The sequence below is a fragment of the Pipistrellus kuhlii genome, unplaced genomic scaffold, assembly GCF_014108245.1.
Source record: "Pipistrellus kuhlii isolate mPipKuh1 unplaced genomic scaffold, mPipKuh1.p scaffold_m20_p_2, whole genome shotgun sequence".
Classification (NCBI taxonomy): Eukaryota; Metazoa; Chordata; class Mammalia; order Chiroptera; family Vespertilionidae; genus Pipistrellus; species Pipistrellus kuhlii.
The window spans coordinates 156,967,144-156,973,143 of record NW_023425515.1 but is presented as its reverse complement, the minus strand read 5'-3'; the positions used below and the strand labels follow the sequence as shown (position 1 = coordinate 156,973,143).

Genomic DNA, 6,000 nt, shown 5'->3' with positions numbered 1-6,000 from the left:
ACCACGATCTCTCTCCATTCTTTCAGGCCTATAGCTTGGGACTTCCCCTTGGACACCCCTTCACTTACATGACTCATCAAATTGGTGATCATATTCTTTCAGTTCTGCCTCTGACTCCTCTCCCTTGCCTGTCCCCTCCTTTCCAAATTGGAACTCACAAACTTCTTGCCTTTATTATTTAAAGCTGTCACAAGAATCAAAATCCTGAATTAAATTTGCTTAAGCAAAAAAATGAGATTTAAGTTAGAAGAATATAGGGACAACCACAAAATTGAAGGTGAAACCAAATTACCAATCTCCAGGAAGGGCCCAGTTGGCTGGAACAGGGGTCTTTCTCTTCCACCTCCCTTTTCTGAGTCAGGTGATGTACTGGCTTCATTCTCTTTCATCTGTTTCCTCCATATCATAGGGGCATGGATGCCTCTAGACTTACATCTTTCTTTCCTGGGCAGTCACTTTGTAAAGTCAGGAACTTTATTCATTTCTTCTTTGTGGCTTTCCCCACAGTACCTAGCATAGGGTCTGGGACTACAGAGTGCTCAGTTGTGCAATCTCTAGAGGGCTCCTAGAGTTGGAGGAAGTGGACATGGTCTCTTGAGGCAGAAGATGAAGTGATTAATCATGTAAGCTTTAAGGCCAGACTACATGGGTTTGAATTGTGGACCTTTCACTTACCAGTATGCCCTAAGAAAGTTATTTCAAAGTGCCTCAATGTGCTCATCTATAAATTGAGAACAATAATTAAGCTTAGATCATTAGGTAGTTATGAAGAACTAGGGGCCCAGTGCATGAATTTGTGTACCTTTAAAGGAACTATGAGCCATGGTGGGCACAGGAACGGGTCTTAGTCCATCCTCAGCATCCCTGCCTAGCCCTTCTTGCCATGGCCTCTGGTCCCCTGTCTGCTGGCAGCCCTGCTCCCCTGCTGCTGCTTCCATGTGCTGATGATGCCAGTCCCACTCGTACCCACTTATGGCGAGGAGTGATTGGGGCTGGCGCCAGCAGTGGGTATGAGAGGGGCTAGTGCCATCACTATGTGAGAGTGGCAGATGCTGCCCCGATTGCCCCTCAGGAACAGGAAGAGGTGGAGAAGCCCTCAGGGGTGATCAGGCCAGCAACCACTGCTCGCATCCACTGATGGTGCTGAGCAATAGTGGCCAGTGCCAGGTGTCAGCAACAGGTGGCAGTGCCAGGTGGGATAGCAGCTGGGGAGCAAAGAATGTTCAGTAACCACCAGAGCCTCACCCTGATGACAGCAACTGGCACTCCACCTTGGGTGGTGTCACCCCCCTCATCTGTTCCACATCCCACAGCAGCCTACGCCTGTCATGTTCCATGTGTGTCCCCTGGTGGTCAGCGCATGTCATAGCAACCAGTTGTTCAGTTGTTCTGCTGGTTGGTCTATTTGCATATTAGGGTTTTGTATATATATTATAGATGCGTTAACAAATATAGGGTTCTTAGAAAGGTACCTGGCATAGAGTGAACACTTATTAAAATTTGGCTGCCATAAAAATGATGAAGAAGATGCTGTTGCTGATGGAGTTTGATGTTAATGTTGGTGATGATGATCTGTCTTCTGGACTTAGCCCTGTCTTGAATGGTTTTACAGGCCTGTGTGGAGAAGGCACAGGCTTCCGACTTTGGAGAACTGAGCTCAAGTCTTTTTTCTGCCAGCTGAGTGAACTTCACCAAGCTGATTCCCCTTCTCTGAGATTTGTTCTTCATTCATAAAGTGAGTGTGACCTCAATGACTGGTAAGGAAGTTATGAACTGGGGAATGTTGGAGGAGGGCAAGTTTTGGAACACCATGCTTCTGGTCAAGCCTCTTCCACCAGGAAGTCTTCTGTGACCCCTACGCCTATACTGGGCTAAGCAGCCACAACCCTCTGTGCTTCCTCAAGCCATGAACTCATTCACAAATACTTCCTAAGTGAGCACCTACTATGTGCTGAGAGTATGTTTAATGGGGCAAAGCCTGAACTAGTAGTGGTGGCAACCAGTGAAGGCTAACAGGCGAAGAGGCTGGACACACAGGATGGGACCTTCTGGTATCTTGCCTTTTTAGAGTTTGTACTCTGTGGGAATACAGAGTGCAAATAATTAAATCACAATATGACTTCAGGTTGGTAAGTGCTAGAGGACTTGGGGTGCCTCCCTAACTGCAGCCTGTCAATCCATGGCACACTGTGTTGTCCTTCCCTGTCTATGTAACCTTCTCTTCCTCTGCTGTGAGCTCCTGGAGGCCAGGGCCCCCTTCCACCTGGGTCTGTAGCTCAGGTAGCCAGCACACTCCCTGAGTATTATAGGAACTCCCTGCTCATTATTCTGCCCTATGGTGGAACCCAATGATCACTGTGACACCTGGCATTTTATAATCACAATTTTTCCCTCATTAAATAATTGACCTGATCAGTCTGTTCCCAGGGAGCCAAGGTGAGACAGTAGCCTGGCAGCTGGGCAAGTTCTAGAGAACTGCTTGTCCATCTGCGAGCCAACAACACAGTCACTGGAAGTCAACAAGGGAAATGGAAAGGGAGAGACCCAGGCTCCGCAGGGCGCACGCCCTGGGACCTGCGCCAGTGTGAACAAGGCTTTCCGGGTGAGGATTTCCCCTCCTGGAATGGGAATAGCAGCTGAGGGTGAGGAAAGATAGGGAACTGCCTGTGCTTTCTAAAGGGCTTCCTTCCATAGCGTCTTATTTATTTAAGCGTCATAACAACTCTTGGTATGTGCTCATTTGCGAATGTACACACACACACACACACACACACACACACACACACACTCTTTCTCTGAGTCACAGATGAAGAAAATAAAGCCACATAGGCTAAAGGACTTGCCTAAATCCACCCATCTACCAAGAGACAGAGGCAGGTGAGGAGGAGGCTTGAGAATGAGCACATCCCTGGGAATGTGCTCAGGTCAGGGGTGAGTTAGAAGGAAGGATCAGGGATAAAGGTGGTTCCGTGGGACCAGAGAGTGGTTTCCCATGAGGTGTCCCTGTTCTCTCCTTTCTCCAGCCCAGCCTCCACGTCTTTGCTGCAATCAGCCCTTGATGAAGATGGGAAGGGACATGGCTGCTGGCATGATCTGTCCCATCCCATGTCTCCAGCCTCTTTGCCTTTAGCCTTTGCTGGGTGGCACCCCTATTTGTTCAGGCTTTGCCCCATTAAACACGCAGCTTCTGTTGTTTAGTGAGCAGGAGATGGGGAGAAAGGGAGTACAAGTTCCATACTACCTTCTCCTCAAGTGTCCCCTTCTAATTAAGGTTCAGGTAACACATTACATGGCACTAGAAAAAGTGAGAATGCAGGACATTGAGACAGTAGAGAAGGTGGTCAAAGCTTCCTCAACCAACCAGGAGTGCTTCCCTGCCCACCAGGTTAATTGGCCTCAGCCATGCCTCCTAGTTGTTAAGTTGTTGGCCAGTGTCTGGCACATCAGAGGCCACCAGGGCACATTTGTGGACTAAGAACCAGACACAGAGCACAGGAAGTCAGTCTCTCCCCCCTCTGCTGGGACTTCCCCCTTAGGAATATAGTAGACTCTCAGTTGGGTCAAAAGCACAGCTGTGTGGAAGTGCAGGAGGAGGAGGAGGGGGAAGAGGGTGGATATGAGGAAGAGGACGTGGAGGAAGTGGAGGAGGGGAAGGAAAAGGGCTGAGAGAGGAAGTGGGAAACAGGAGGCGGTGGAGAGGGGGAGGATGCATTGGTGGGAGTTTAGTGCCTCTGATATCAAACCCTGGACCTCTTTCAGTCTCTGGAAAAGTCCAGCCTGCCCACAGGACAGAGGGGGAAGGCACTTCCTCTGAGGAGCTTGGAGCCCTTGCAGGCTTCCCACATCTGGGAAAGCTTGGGTGGGGTCTGGGCTGCCTGGGTCCAGTTTCCTACCCAGCCTGCTAGTTTACCTGGGTCAGGTCCAGTTGCTCTGGGTCTGGATGATATTTCTCAAGAGCTAGTGGGGTGGGGTCCAGGTGTGCAGCCTGCCTGGGAAGCTAAAGAGCTGTGACTCAGAGAAGGGGCCTCTGCGGTCTGCCACCAGGCTCCTGAACCACAGCAGGACTGGCCAGCGGGATTGGAGAGAAGGAATAAATACTTAATTTTCTAGAGTGCATAGTTGGAGGAGAGTTTTGTGTAGACTTAAAGGTGAAAGAGCCCTGAGCTGTAAGAATAAGGAGAGCATTCCAGGTGGAGAACTTCCTTTGTGCCTAGGGAAATGATTACCAATGGTCCTATGACTTGCAGGCCCACTGTGTGCCAGGGCTTTCCCTTACTGTCCTTATTTAATACGCACTGTCACCCCCAATGAGTGGGGCCTAAGTATGCTCACCTAATGATCTGATCGAGGAGGATTAGACAGGCATGGAATGCAGAGCCAGCACCGTTCAAAACCTCCCCGCTCTCCAGCTGCAGAAAGGGAGGGTGGGGAGAATGAGCAACTTGTCACGGCTCAGAGTGTGGCACATGGTGAGAGTGGCAGGCAGGCCTGAGCCTCCCACCTGCCTGGTGCCTCTTCATCCGTCACTCCTGTGCTCTCCAGGCTCCCAGGCCTTTGACCAGAAGGCACAGAGAGAGAGTTTTCGTGGCTGCTCCAGAGAGATGCCCATTACAGGACTCCCAGCCCATTGCCCGCTGCCAGGACCATCTTCTCTGCTCATGGCAACATCCTGCTCTTCTCCAGTGCCAGGGCACAGCTGGCCTCCCAAGAGGCTCTCAGGGCTAGAATGACAGTGCACCATGTGCTGATTGATAGAGATGACAGGAAAGGAGCAGCCAGCAGGGAGGAAGGAAGGGCTGGCGGGAGTCCGGGCAGCGGGAGGAGCTGGTGGACAGTGTTTCCCTGTAGGGAGAGGGCAGGCGCAGGGGACCGGCTTCCTTGTAAACAGTGCAGCCAGCTCTAAAAATAGCCGTCCTAGACAGGGGACACTGAGCTCCTCTGGTCTCCTCCAGAGCCTTCCCAGGGTCTTCAGCCCCCTTCCTGAAAGGTCAAGGGGTTGGGAAGAAAGTCTTGTGAAGAGTAGGACTTCCTTAGCAAGGAAAGTATAACAATATTTTGTGTATGTGTGCAAAACAGGAGGAGGACACTCTGGGTTTTGTTTTTCTGAGTCCCTCCTCCTCATTAGTAATCAGAGGCCTGGGCCCAGCTCAGGGGTCAGTCCTGGAGCTTAATTCATAGCCTAGGGTCACGGACAGAGAAGGCCCTGGACGGGAGTCTCCAGCTGTTCCTCTTTATGAGGTGTGTGACTTATGACTCAACCTCAGTACCTCAGTTTCCACAATTATGAGAGGAAGTAATAGTAGTGTTTACTTCACTGGGGAGTGGACAGGATTAAATGAGATGCTATATAAAGCTCTTGTCATGGCGCCTGACACATTGTGAACACTCCAAAGATGCTTATTATGATGATTTATATGGGGAGATATACTATTTCCTGAATTTGAATTTAAGTCTTGGTTTAAAGGGAAATTTCATAGGTAGGTGAAGAGAGTGGGGTGAATAAGAAGAAGCAGAAAGAGTCTGAATCATAGAAAACTCAAATCTGTTATTTGACAAATAGGGAAACTGAGGCCCGGAAGGAAAAAGGAGTTGCCCCAGGCAGTACAGTGTTTTAGCAGCTACCTGTGGGTTCGAGACAAAATAGCAGTGTGACGAGACCATGAACACTCGCCACTCTAAGTGTGCCTCACTGAGGGTCAGGAGAATGAGGTCTGTTGTTGCTATAGCACTTTCAAGTTGGGAAAGCCCTTTGCAAGGGGGAACAGACCTCAGCAGATCCTGGCCAGAGGGCTGAGCTCTCTGAGGGGCCACTTGATGGACATATACAAGGACATAGCCCAACAGAACTCATTCTTGGGCGGGGTGTCTGGTGATGCATCCATTTACTGCACCCTTGAATCCAAGGACCATGGGGAAGAGGTTCAGGCTGGAAAGGCTCATGTTGGCCTGAAGAAGAGTCTTCAGACTCTGTGCTCTCTAGTCGGTGGGCACTAGTCAAGT

General features: G+C 50.1%; 1 long non-coding RNA gene across 1 annotated transcript in view; it reads left to right on the top strand.

The window, feature by feature from the left end:
- The first annotated feature begins 1,616 nt into the window (after positions 1-1,616).
- LOC118722795 overlaps positions 1,617-6,000 on the top strand; it is a 36,980-nt gene continuing 32,596 nt past the window's right edge. Inside the window, exon 1 of the long non-coding RNA XR_004989128.2 lies at positions 1,617-1,735. This is a non-coding gene — a long non-coding RNA (uncharacterized LOC118722795). The remainder of the gene's footprint in view (positions 1,736-6,000) is intronic.